This window comes from Apium graveolens, chromosome 5 (genome assembly GCF_009905375.1).
Source record: "Apium graveolens cultivar Ventura chromosome 5, ASM990537v1, whole genome shotgun sequence".
Lineage (NCBI taxonomy): Eukaryota > Viridiplantae > Streptophyta > Magnoliopsida > Apiales > Apiaceae > Apium > Apium graveolens.
Window position 1 is genome coordinate 173,379,033 of NC_133651.1, and position 14,850 is coordinate 173,393,882.

Consider the following 14,850-nt stretch of genomic DNA (forward strand, 5'->3'; position numbering starts at 1 on the left):
AGCTTGAGCCAATCATCCAATGGATAACCATTCAAGTAACAAACTCTGAATCTTGAAAAATCTGCCAACCTTAATGTTCAGAAAGTGTCCATCCTTAGAAATTCTGCTCATCCGCTTTGCCTTGAGCTCATTTGATCTTTGTTCAATCATGGCAATTTCCGCTGCATACTTTCTATCCCTTTCTTCCTTTTCAGCCTTTGCTTTTGCTCTTCTTTCATCTGTTACTTCCATCCATACACACAACATAACCCTCCATGCTCTTGTACTAGTGTCCTTATCCTTCAACAAGCTAATCACCCTCTTGCTTTTTGTGGTTGAAAGTCTGTCCATTAGATCCCTGCCAAGTATATGAGCCATCTTGATAGTAAAATCTGACTTCCCTCAATGATACAATGCAAACTTTGACCATTTTTTCAGCTAATTGTTGAAAGTAGTCATCATCTGTGACGCCCTAATTTAGTGGCAGAAAATCAGTTTGATCAAAACAATTCAGATATCCCTTTCTTTAACTTGCAGCTTCTTTGGCTTTCTCGCAACAGATTTGAAATGAGTTTCGATAGATGGCTTAAATGAAGGTAGGTTTGACATTTTCTTAAGAGTGGTTTAGCTGGAGGTGATTGGTATTTTAAGTAGAGTGTTTGCAGTTTGTTTATACAGAAGTTTAGGCTTAGAGGTTAAAGGTGGTTAAATGTTTGAGTGGTTAGGTTTAGGGGTCTGATTAGGTTGAGTTTGGATTTGTTGAACTTGAACACCTTTCTTCTAATATTCCGCTTCTCCGTCCTTCCTGTTTCTTTTCCCATCTCCCTTCTTGTCATCTTGACCTCTCCTTTTTTCATACACCTTGCCTTCAGCTGCCTTAGAGGATTGACTTGAATTTGAGCCAGAATGTAATACCCGGGAAATATCGTGTAATTATTTTTATCAATAAATAAGTGTTATATGATCTTTATGTGAATTTTGGTGAATTATCTGGTAATTGCAATTGATATATGGATGTTTATATGTGATAAAATTGGAGTTTTTAATTTTTATTTGTCGGTAATGATTCCTCGGGCATTACGACCTTTCCCACAACCCGGAATAAAGTATAGATAATTTTGGTATTTTTCTGGAAATTTTTAGGTTGTTATATGATTTTATAAAGATTTATGGATTAATAATTATTCTTTAAGTAATTATAAAACTATTTTATAAAACCGAGAATCGTCCAACTTCAACCGTTTTTACGTTTTTATAACCCGAAAGTCTTCGGAAAACTTCTTCCAAACCTAATATGATTATACTTAACATTTTCCGTATTTTGACTTTTTCGATCCGGAGTACGGTTTGACCCGTACAAGTCCTGGCGCAAAATTTTCGATACGACTGTCATTTCAATAAAACCCGTATTCTCAAGCGACTGGATATTTTTACATTATTTTCTCGTAAGGTGTTTTATAAGAAACCCGATTTTGATCCATGTGACCCATTTTATGTTTTCCAAATCTACTTTTTAATATTCTTTTTACTTTTATTATTTTTAATTTCAAAAAAAAATTAGTTTTATTATTTAATAAACTGATTAACTAACCTAATTGATTAATTAATTTATTTTATAAATAAAACTGAATTATTTTAATTATTTTCCAAAAATCCAAATTTTTATTTATGATTTAGTTATCATTTCTTGGTTTTTAAATTAAATTGATTAATTATTTTGATAATTAATCAGTTTACTTAAATAATTTATATTAATTTCATTTAAATTCCAAAAATTATGGAAAAGTTATTTTTTAATCTGATTTTCCTAAATAATGATTTAAAAATCATTTGGATTTTTTTAAAATGATATAAAGATATTTAAAATTCAATTAATATTATTATTAATTAAATTATTCTTATTTTATTCGTAATAAATAGACCGTTCGTCCGTTTAATACGAAACGAACGCGTCTAGAATCAGAAAAATATTCTGCTTCTGTTAAAAATACTTTCGAGACATGAAATCTAATGTTTCGAAAGGTCGCTTGATTTTTAAACGTTTCTGAGTCGCGTAAATATCGATCAGTCGTATTTTGACTCTATTTTAGTTTTAAACTTACTGAGTCGAATGTTTTGATGAACTGGGTTATATTTTATATATTATATAAAATATGTAATACGTGTGTATTAAAATTTATATGAACAAATGTGATCCTATCAGCGGGTGGGTAGATGATAAGGATAAACATACATAATAGACAAATATATATTATCGGTTGATTGAAATAGTATCTTTTTATGATAGATACATATAGTTCAAGGCATTCAAAGGCATACAGTGATAGTGAAAGTAAAGCTTAATTATGTGTGGTAATGAGACAAGTGGATACAGAGTAGAGGTGAACATAGAATGATAATTGAAAGATAGAAAGCGGATCAATTGAGGTATTCCTGAACTTTCTTGTGATATATTGTAAGTATTTCTTCCTGTTAAGTGGCATTTATGTCCACTTATTATATCTTATAAAGGCTTGATTTGATGTTTTGTACTCCAGTTATTTGTGTATTTGATGTATTTTTGTAGTGTTTTTACATTTCAGGCATAAATAAAAGACTCAGAAGATTTAACATTGTTTTGGTGCTAAATTGGTGTTAGGATGGTGTTCGAGAAGATTGCTTGGGAAAAGGCCAACTCAAACCAGCAAGAAAATAAAAGAAGAAGTTTTTCCAGAGAGTTGGTGCTCCCGCACTGTGCTAGCGCGTGGCCGCACCCAAAGTGTAGAAACTCAGCGCGCTCGCGCTGTTGAAACGCGCGCCCACGCCAGGTAGGGATAAAAGAATCCTGATTCTCTTGTGATTCTAATTAATGGACTTCTACTCTGCATGGGATGCTATATAAACATAACTTATGATCATTTTTCATAATAAGACGTACCAGAGCATAAGAAGAAGGTGTAAGAAGACCGTAGAGCATAATGCAACCAAGGCGAAGAGGATTTAGTTTATTCTTGTGATTCTTTGTTTTAAGTTGTAACTTTGGATGCTAGTTTTCTTATTTTGTGAACCTATACTCATGTCTAACGTACTTGGTTTATTATTTATTCAGTATAAAGACTACATTTATTATACCATGCTTTTATCGGAACCCACGTTGATGATGAGTTCCATTATGGGCTAATCATTATCGTGGGATTCTAACAAATTTATTTATAAATTTCTTTAGTTAATTTATTTCGATGCCTTAGTGTGTGGTGATTGTATGATATCCTAGTATTGGTTGTGCTTATTCGTCTTATGAGCGTCACGAACTTATAAGATAGCGTTTTAATCTCTAATGAAGCGAAAGTGAACTTAGGGGTTTAGAACTTGCCATGCTAGCATAGATTCATGTATTTGTTATGCATGATTTATAGGTAATTTTAACCATCTTACTTGCCCTATGTAATCACGATAGATAACTTGTGCATTAAACCGTTATGTTGTCAAATTCTATAGACATATAGGGTCTCAATATAATTGGTGTCTATTTAGCTTCTATCTCTTTTGTGGATGTCTGGTAGTATGGAATTCGTATAACGAAAGTTGGCGTTTATCAGTTTTATGTTATCTGATTAGTGGCATCACCATTGCATGCTAAGGTTAAGAATGAAAAGACTATTGAATGAAGTATTTAATGAAGTTAGAATACCATATTTTTGTCATATAGTATTTAACTCTCTTTATTCTCTTTGTTAATGTTCTTTAGTATAATTTCTTAGTTAAGCGTAGTAAAACAACCTCAATTTGTTATTCGTCTTAGCATTGGATAATAACCATACCATTGTTGCATAAGTATATTGATTAAAATTAACTTAAACCTATCCCAATGGGAACAAACTAGAATTAATTCTATATTACTTGCGATCACGTATACTTGCATGGATATTAGCACGTGTTTTCATCCTAACAAGTTTTTGGCTCTGCTATCGGGGACTTGGGGTTAATTTTTTAGTTTATGTGTTTATCATCAGTGGTCGTTAAAGTTCATTGACTCGGACATTGTTACTTACTTATTTCCTTGTCGTGTTTCAGGTACTCTAGCTAGCGTGTATGCATACACGTTCGCGGTCTCGTAAGAGAACACTGGATCAAGCTGAGGAAGAATTGTAGTAGCTAAGGAAGTTTTCGAGGAAGTTCTTGTCGAGGAGAAAGTTGAAGAAGAAGCACTTATTGTAATGGGAGAACCAGAAGAGAATCTGAAGGCTTTGATGGATTACTCTCAACCAAAGATTAATGATATTCAGTCTAGCACTGTTCGACCATCCATATCGGCTAATACCTTAGAGATCAAGTCGAGCACGATTTAGATGATACAGAACTCAGTTCAGTTTGAAGGTTCTCCGACAGAAGACCCCAACATGCACATCAACGATTTCATCGAGATCTGCTACACTTTCAAGTTCAATGGAGTTTTTGAAGATGCTATTAATTTGAGGCTTTTCCTATTCTCTGTGTGGGATAAAGCTAAGTGCTGGTTACATTCTCTACCACCAGGGTCTATCACCAAATGGGAGGATCTTGCTTAAAAGTTCTTAACAAAATTATTTCCTATGGCGAAGACTGCGGCGATCAGAAATGCACTTACTCAATTTGCTCAGAAATCTGGAGTATCTTTATGTGAGGCTTGGGATCGCTATAAGGAGATGCTTAGAAAGTGCCCTCATTATGGGATGCCTAATTGGATGATCATTAACTACTTCTATAATGGTTTGGGTGCTACTTCTAGACCCATGCTTGATGCAGTATCAGGAGGAGCCTTGTGGGCTAAAAGCTACGATGAAGCTTATAAATTGATTGAACTGATGGCTGCTAATGAATACCAGAATCCCTCTCAGAGGCTAACTCAAGGCAAGGTAGCAGGAATTTTGGAGTTAGATGCAGCTACTATTATAGCTGCTCAGCTTAAGGCATTAACGATGAAGGTGGATTCTTTGGCTAATTATGGAGTTAATCAGATCACTAGTGTCTGTGAGCTTTGTATTGGTGCACATGAGACGGTGCAGTGCACTATTTCTAGTGAATTAGCTCAGTTCGTGAGCAAGTTTCAGAGGTTACAGCAGCCTGTACCAACCACCTATCATCCCAACAACCGCAATCATTCTAACTTCAGTTGGAGCAATTCTCAGAATGCGGTTCAACAGCCTTATCAACAGTATCCAGCAAAGCAACACAACCCTCCTGGTTCTCAGCAACCGCAATACGCACCAAGGCAACAACTCCAGATGTAGCAGTCTAATGAAAAATCTGAACTGGAGGAGTTCAAGCTCATGTGCAAGAGCCAAGCGGTTTCTATCAAGACCTTGGAAAATCAAATTGGATAAATTGCATATGCCTTGCTAAATTATCAACCTGGTACACTCCCTACTGACACTGAAGTTATAGGAAAGAGGGAAGCTAAGGAGCAGGTAAAGGCAATTACATTGAGGTCTAGGAAGGTTGCGAATCCCGAACACTCTCAAGTTTCGGATAAAGAAGTTGTGGCTGAAGAAGAAGTGTAAAAGGAAACTGAAGTGGAACCAAGGAAGACTACTGTTGAACACACTCCCCCTGAGGGTAATACAGGGGAGAAGCAGATCTATCCTCCACCTGCTTTTCCTAAGAGGCTATAGAAGAAAAAGCTGGATAAGCATGTTGAGAAGTTTCTGGAGGTGTTCAAGAAACTTCATATCAACATACCTTTCGCTGAAGCTCTTGAACAAATGCCTAGTTATGCGAATTTTATGAAAGGTATTCTTTCTCGGAAAGTGAAGCTTGATGACTTAGAGACCGTTGCTCTCACGAAGAATTGCAATATTGTGCTGCAACAGAAGTTGCCTCTGAAGCTTAAAGATCTTGGAAGCTTCACTATTCCTTACACCATTGGAAAAGTGTCATTTGACAAATGCTAATGTGACTTGGGAGCTAGCATCAATCTGATGCCTTTGTCAATCTTCAAGAAGTTGGACTTAACTCATCCAAAGCCGACTTATATGACCTTGTAGTTAGCCGATCGTTATATTACATATCCACGAGGCATTGTGGAGGATGTCTTGGTCAAGGTGGACAAACTCATCTTTCTTGCCGATTTTGTAATTCTTGATTTCGAGGAGGATAAGAAGATTCCCATAATCTTGGGAAGACCATTCTTGGCTACGGGCCGAACCTTAATCGATGTGCAGAAGGTTGAGCTCACCATGCGAGTGCTGGATCAGGATGTAACTTTCAATGTGTTCAATGCCTTAAAATTCCCTATAAAAAATGAGGAGTGCTTAAAAGTGGAGTTGGTCGATTCTGTGGTTACTTCAGAACTTGATCAATTGCTAAGGTCTGATGCCTTAGAAAGGGCCTTGTTGGGGAATTCAGATGGTGAAGATGATGAAGGTGATGAGCAGTTAAAATATCTTAATGCTTCTCCCTGGAAGCGGAAGATGGATATGCCTTTTGAATCTCTTGGAATAGAGGAGCTGAACAACCCTGTCGTGTGCTTCAAAGCAAAGCTCAAAGATACGGAAAAGGCTTCTTAAAATCATAATTATTCTAACTATAAGAATAATTTTCCCAAAATTATTCTTATAGTTAGAATAATTTTCCATCAACGAGCTACAACAAAGGCAAAGGAAATCAAAATATGAATACCTATAGTAATGCCAATGTCTCTACTACTCATCCCGTTTACACTCCTCCAAAACCAAAAGATGCATCTCCGGAGGAAACATAAGATATGTGTTTTGATTTTAAACAACCCGGTCACTATAAAAGAGAATGCCCTAAACTTTCAAAGGGACGAAGTCTCGTGGCTGAAAATGGTTGGGATTTGAGTGAAGATGAAGAAGCTTCAGAAGCTAGTGAAGAAGTGGTGAATCTATGTTTGATGGCTCTTAGAGAAGAAACTACATCTAGGGAAGTCTCCTCTACAAATGAAGAGGTAACATCTAACTACGTCTCAATTAAGTCATTATTGGATGAATCTAATTTATCACTTATGAACATGAATAAGCATGATTTAATTGGACTTGTGGTAGAATATAAAAGTAAATACAAAGATGTTGATCAAAGGTTTCACTTAGTATGGTCCGAGAAAATGAAAATTGAAGAAATACATCATACTCAAAATAAAGAGTATACTCGGATGATGGACTCAAGAGTCCAAGATAAAAAAGAGATTACATCTCTAAAAGATCAAAACCATCTCATCAAGGTTGAAGTAAATAAACTTCAAGAAAATATTATCAACCTTGAAACAGAGAATATATCATTAATCCTCAAAGAGGAAGAGATGGTACGTGAAAAGGTTCAATTGAATGAAAATATATGTGAACTTCACCTTGATCTATTGAACCTAAAGATTCAAATGGAATCAAGCGTTCAAAATAAAGAAACATCTTCTAAAGACAATCTTGATAAAGAAAATGAGCTAATAAAGATCAACGAGCTTACAATTGAAGCTCAAAAGTTGAAAGAAGAAAATCATAAGCTCATAGCTCAAGGTAAGAATCAAGAAATAATCCTTAACAACAAGATTGATGCCTTACAAAAAGATAATGAAAGTCTTGAAAATGTTCTTCAAAGATTTACAAAAGGCAATAAGATGTTGGATCAAATGTTGCATACAAAAACCTCATACAATCATGAAGGTTTAGGATATAATAAGAATTCTCCTCCTAAAAATAATATTCGGAGATTTGTATCACCAACTAAGACTTCACCCGAATCACCATCGTACAAATGTTCTTATTGTAACAAGATTGGACTCACTGTTCAATATTGTAAATTCAAGAATGGTAAACTTAAGGGGAAGCATCTATGGATTCGTAAAGAATCATACAAGAAAGATGATAAGTGTGTACCTTACAAAAAAATGGAATATAAAGATCAAAGGAAATAAAGGTCTCATCAACCTACTATGTTTCCAAATAGAAGCAACCAACATCATGTCAACCATAATAATTATGCACTTAAAAGACAACAATTTCTTAGATATGCATATCATCATGATAATAATAGACATAATGCTTATCATGCTCAATCTAAATTCTATGGTACGTCTAGAAATTACCCAACTAGGAATTATGTACTTAGAAAGGTTCATATTCCTAAGGAAGATAATAACATGCCTAGCTATGCTTATAAACATTCAAATGCTCTTTATGATGTACTAACCCCAGGACCCTCAAGACAAAGGGGTACCTATAAATTTAATTAATTTATTTTGTAGGTTTGTCTTGTCGCAAAACAAGAGATATGGTACCTTGATAGTGGTTGTTCAAGACACATGACCGGCAACAAGTCACTCTTGAACAACATTAAAAAGGTTACACCGGGGAGCGTAACATTTGGAGATAATAGCAAAGGAAATATTGTCGACATTGGGGATATCGGAAATGGAAAGGTTATCATTTCCGACGTACAACTAGTCACCGAATTAAAGTACAATCTTCTCTCCATTAGTCAACTATGCAATAATGAATACAAAGTAATCTTCTACACTACTCATTGTTCAATTTTAGATAAATCCGGAAAGTTGGTCCTCACTTGCCCCATAAATAAAAATGTTTATATATGCGATATGAGCAAGCAAGTGAGCATATGCCTAATCACTATAAATGATGATCCATGGCTATGGCATCGAAGATTAGGACATGCCAACATGAAGTTGATAAAGTATTTATCAACTAAAGACCATGCACGAGGTATACCAAAGTTTGAAGCTTGCAAAAAAGGGAAACAAATTCGAGCCTCTCACAAAGGAAAATTTATGGTATCTACCTTAACACCTCTCGAGTTATTACATATGGATCTTATTGGTCTGGTTCCTATACAAAGTCTCGGAGGTTGTTCATATACGTTAGTAATCATAGATGATTATTCACGATTTATGTGGATGGAATTTCTAAAAGCCAAAAGTGATGCTTTTGAATCATTTTCCTCTCTATGCAAAATGATTCAAAATCAACAAAATACGACAATAGTCTATACAAGAACCCATCATGGTAAAGAATTTGAGAATTCCAGTTTTACCAACTTTTGTGATGAACATGGCATAACACATAATTTTTCCGCTCCATATACCCCACAATCAAATGGAGTTGTTGAAAGGGAAAAAACACTCCAAGAAATGGCTAGCACAATGCTAAACGAATATCGTCGACCAAAATATTTTTGGACCAAGGCCATGTCGATGGCTTGCCATATTCTTAATCGGGTTTTGCTACGACCTATAAAACAAAAGACTCCTTACGAGCTCTATTTTGGCAAAACTCCAAAGTTAAGCTACTTTGGAGTATTCGGAAGCAAATGCTTCATATTAAATTCAAAAGAATACCTTACAAAATTTAATCCTAAGTCGGACGAAGGTATATTTCTTGGATACTCGAATTATAGTAAAGCTTACCGAGTGTTTAATCTAAAGTCGCTTGTGGTGGAAGAATCAATGAATGTAGCATTTGATGAAAATAAACCACATGCGAAATATAAAGATCTCGTTGATCAAGAAAATGTCGAGAAAGATGATATTGAAATTATCATTCAAGAATTTGAAAATATGGATCACGGGAGTCCTGTCAATAAGAATCCATTAGAAATAGATGAAAAAGAGGATGAACTACCCAAATCCATTCCTACTATAAGAAGTCATCCACTTGAAAATGTTCTTGGAGACTTAAGGAAGGGAGTTCAAACACGGTCACAAGTTCAAAATGTTGTGAATCATCTTAGCTTTTTATCTCAAATAGAACCTAAGACCGCTAAAGAGGCTTTATTAGACAAAGATTGGATCTCTGCAATGCAAGAGGAACTACTCCAATTTACTCGAAGTAAAGTTTGGGAACTTGTCCCAAAGCCTCGTGATACCTCTATAATTGGCACCAAATGGGTATTTCGAAATAAATTAGATGAAAATGGAATGGTAGTTCGAAATAAGGCAAGATTAGTCACACAAGGATATACCCAAATGGAAGGTATAGACTTTAATGAAACATATGTGACGGTAGCAAGAATAGAAGCAATAAGAATGCTACTAGCCTATGCATGTCATAAAAATATCAAAGTATACCAAATGGATATGAAATCTGCATTCTTAAATGGGATATTAGAAGAAGAAGTATATGTCAAACAACCTTCCGGTTTTGAAGAAGCAAACCATCCAGATTACGTCTATAAATTATATAAGGCCCTATATGGGTTAAAACAAGCTACAAGAGCTTGGTATGAAAGGTTGAGCAAGTTCCTCTTAGAAAATAAATTTAGAATGGGAATGGCCAATAGAACCTTATTTACGAGGTAAGAAAATAATGATATATAGCTCGTACAAATATACGTAGATGACATCATCTTTGGTTCAACAAATGATGCACTATGTGAAGAATTCTCAGAAAATATGAGTAAAGAATTCGAGATGAGTATGATGGGAGAATTAAACTTTTTTTTAGGATTGCAAATAAGGCAATCAGATGAAGGCATCCATATCTCTCAATCAAAATATTGTAAAGAGATGTTGAAAAGTTCGAAATGGAAAATGCCAAACCCATCTCTACTCCTATGTCTACATCCGATAAATTAACGGAAGATCCAAAAGGAATTCCCGTAGACACAAAGAAATATCGAAGAATGATAGGTAGCTTGCTCTATATCACTGCAAGGCGTCCCGATATTCAATATAGTGTTTGTAAGTGTGCTAGATTTCAAGTCACACCAAAAGAATCTCATTTATCAGCGGTAAAAAGGATATTGAGATATCTTAAAGGAACCACTGATGTTGGTCTTTGGTATCCTAAGGGTATACCATTTGACTTCGTATGTTTTTCTGATTCGGACTATGTCGGGCATTTAGTTGACAGAAAAAGTACTAGTGGTACGTGTCATTTTCTCGGTGGATGCCTAGTTTCTTGGTTTTCAAAGAAACAAAATTCTGTATCTATCTCGACTACAGAAGCTGAATATATAGCAGTTGCAAAGTTTTGTGCTCAAATATTATGGATGAAGCAAACACTTGATGACTATAATATAAAATTTGAAGTGATCTCAATATTATGTGATAATACGAGTGCTATTGATCTTAGCAAAAATCCCGTATTAGACTCAAGATCCAAACATAAAGATGTGAGACATCACTTCTTACGTGATCATGTCAATAAAGGAGACATAAAAATGACTCATATACATATATATATATAACCCAGCCCAAATCATTTTATATCAGCCCATTTTTTAACAAAAAACCCCAAAAAATTAAACATTTTAATCTAGGCCATTGATCATTTGTTTAGATCAATCTAAGCCGTCCATTTCGGTTAATATAAAACGGAATACACTGTTTGCACAGTGCACTCGTTATCATTCCTAACCCTAGCCTCTTCTCTCATTTTTTTCGCCTCTTCCTTCTATCTGTAAACCCTAGATCAAGTTCATCGTTTTCTTTCAAAAACTCAATGAATATACACAGATACTATGCTTATTACTCATATCTCATCGTTTGTAATATACGATTGCGGGTTAATCATATTTGGGTTGGAAAAACAAATGATTTTGATGATAAAAATCGATGATTCTTATATGAATCCATCGAGAATCATCAAATCGAACATTCGAATCACGTTTATATACATATATACTTTCGATTTGATTCGATTATAACTGATTTGATGAAACCCTAACCATTTTATTGAGATAATATGCAGGAAAATAACGGAATCAAGGCTAAAATCAATCAGAGATAAAGAACGGATGCATGCAGAGTTTTGGAAGTTGACTCAGGCCGCGACTGAGTCAACCAGGTAAGACCTGTAAGCCAGGCCAGGCTACAGGCTCAGGTATGAACAGATCTAACCCTAAATGTGTGTTACTGATTTAGTTTTTATTAAATTGAAGATTTGAAGCATCTGTGATTGAAAATTATTGAAGTGAATGTGCTATTTGTGGAGACTACTTGAAAGATATGCTTGTTTCTTTTCGAAATAGACTTGGTTTATTAAATATTTGAGAAAATCGAATTCAAATATAATTAATTTCTTATACGAGATCATAAATTGAGATATATATATATATAAATATGTTAGTTGAGGAATTTCTTGAAATATGTCTCTGGATTGATATGAACAAAACTTTATGTGTGATAATTTTTGATAAAATTAAGTCAAACAAGACTGATTAATCAAAAATGATGTATGTGAGCTATTTGTGAATTTTGTTATAAGATACAACTTTGTTTTGATTCAAAAATAACTCCTTGTGTGATATAAGTGAAAAATCAAATTCAAAGATACTTGTTTAAGCATATATGGTCTTAATCTGAGATATATGTTCTATATGTAAGAATGTGCTTGATATATGTCATTGATTTGACTTAAGTAAACCTCCAGTTGAGAGTTACTTGGTGGAATCAAGACTAAAATTGATTATTTGTGTGTTTGTGATCAAAATAGGAAAATGGATTTTTTCGTCACCCAACTTATCCTGTTTTTAGGAACTTACCATTTAACTATTATTGTTAGGAATATGTGTATTAGTTTGATGATAAGTTAAACAAAACACTTAAGTAGAAATCTAGTGTTTGTAGCCTCAACGAATAAGACCATTTTGGCTATCCGTTGAAGGAGTAGCTTTACTTAGAAATAAGTTTAGTATTGTAGCACATTTCATTCTTTGTATTTAAGTTGTAATTCTTAGATGTTATGGGAAATTATCAGTCATGTTGACTACTAGTGGATATGCAAATAGGAGGGCTAATTGTAAATATTTCATGCCTTGTAATTTTGTATAAGTGAAGTAGTATCAACTGATATTAAAGGCCTTCAACGAATGAGAACAAAACTTCAACGGATGTCTCTAAAGCTTCAACGGATAACATCCATCAATGGATGAGTGCTTCAACGGATAAAGCTTCAACTACTAAATGCATCAACAGATAAAGCTTCAACGGATAAAGCTTCAACGGATAAAGCATCAACGGATGAAAGCTTCAACATATGCTTAGTTCAATAGCAGTTGATAGTGACAATTTATAAGCTGACAGAGGCACATGGGTTGACAGAGACAAACTGGAATATGGCAGCCTCTAGGAGGAATCAAGAAAATGCAGCATTTCCATTCTGGTGCAAACAAGGAAGTATTCAAAGATTCATAGCTAAACCTAAATTGCATTGGATAGAGAAATGAAGAAGAAACATGTGAAGAATCTTTTAATTGTATTTTACAGTTTTGTCTTCACTTGTAAACTTAGTGATATATAAACCAAGTAGCAGCTAGTAATTAGATGAGAATTTTCCAGAGCTGTTTAGAAAAATCCAGAGAGAAAATCATCTAGTTTGTACTAGGACGCAGCTGTGATTTAATTCTTTGAATCACAGATTTTCTGAAATAACACATCTTTGGTGGAACAACAAATCCACCAGAAAAGTTTTTAAGTCTGTTGTGTTCTTTACACATGTGTTTGAATATATATCTGTCTGCATTAGCTGAAAGAAATTCACACACACTTGTTCATCAAAACACAATAGCCCTGAAACTGCTCAAAACTTGAAAAAGTTTTGAGATTTACATTCAACCCCCCTTCTGTAAATCTCATTGTTAGTTCACTAGGAATAACAATTGGTATCAGAGCAAGCTCTTAACATACAAAGAGTTTAAAGATCTATTCTGCTAACATCATGAGTAAGAAGGATATTGGTGTAAAGATTCCAATCCTGGAAAGAGATAACTATCATCACTAGAAAGTGAAGATGCATTTACATCTTCTCTCTCAAGATGTAAGCTACATCAACTGCATTGAAAATGGTCCTCACATCCCTCATAAGGGGGCCACAACTGCTACTGCAACAGTTGCTGTTGGACAGTCTATTCCCAAGCCAAAAGCAGAATGGACTGTTGAAGATATTGAAGAGGTTCACAAGGACAAGAAAGCCATGAACATTCTGTTTAATGGCCTAGATCAAGATATGTTTGACAATGTCATTAACAGCCAAACTGCTAAGGAAATTTGGGATACTGTGCAACTTATCTGTGAAGGTACTGAGCAAGTTAGAGAAAACAAAATGCAGCTTCTCATTCAACAGTATGAATATTTTCATTTTGAAGAAGAAGAATCATTGAATGATACCTTCAACAGATTTCAGAAACTGTTGAATGGATTGAAGCTGTATGGCAGAGTGTACCAAGTCAAGGACTCCAATTTAAAATTTCTGAGGTCTCTACCAAAGGAATGGAAGCCTATGACTGTTTCTCTAAGAAATTCTCAAGATTATAAGGACTTCACACTTGAAAGATTATATGGAATTTTGAAGACATATGAACTTGAGATGGAGCAAGATGAGCTGTTGGAAAAGGGAAAGAGAAAAGGAGGATCAGTTGCACTTGTAGCTGACAATGAGAAGATTGAAGCCAGGAATGAGGAGAAGACAATGCCAAGTCTCAAAATTGGCACAAGCAAATCAGAATCAAGCAAGGGAAAGGAGCAAGTAGCTGAGGATGAAGACAATTCCAGTCAAGATGACTCTGATGATGTTGATGAACATCTGGCTTTTCTGTCCAGGAGGTTTGCAAAGATGAAATTCAGGAAAAATACAAAATTCACTAAGTCAAATAAAAACATGGTGGACAAATCCAAGTTTAAATGTTATAATTGTGGCATTAGTGGACACTTTGCAAATGAGTGTAGGAAGCCAACCTCTGATAAGAAGAAATTTGAGCAAGTTGATTACAAAAAGAAGTATTTTGATTTGCTCAAACAAAAGGAAAGAGCTTTTATCACTCAAGATGATTGGGCAACAGATGGAGCCAATGAAGATGATGATATGGAATATGTCAACCTAGCCCTGATGGCTAATTCTGATGACAATGAAACTAGTTCATCAAGCAACCAGGTAATTACTACTGATC

The 14,850-nt window shown here is 34.8% G+C and overlaps 1 non-coding gene across 1 annotated transcript; it reads right to left on the minus strand.

The window, feature by feature from the left end:
- Positions 1-4,565: 4,565 nt before the first annotated feature.
- LOC141663380 (small nucleolar RNA R71) lies at positions 4,566-4,672 on the minus strand. The gene has a single exon (XR_012551454.1). It is a non-coding gene; the product is annotated as a small nucleolar RNA R71 (small nucleolar RNA).
- Between the last annotated feature and the right edge of the window lie 10,178 nt (positions 4,673-14,850).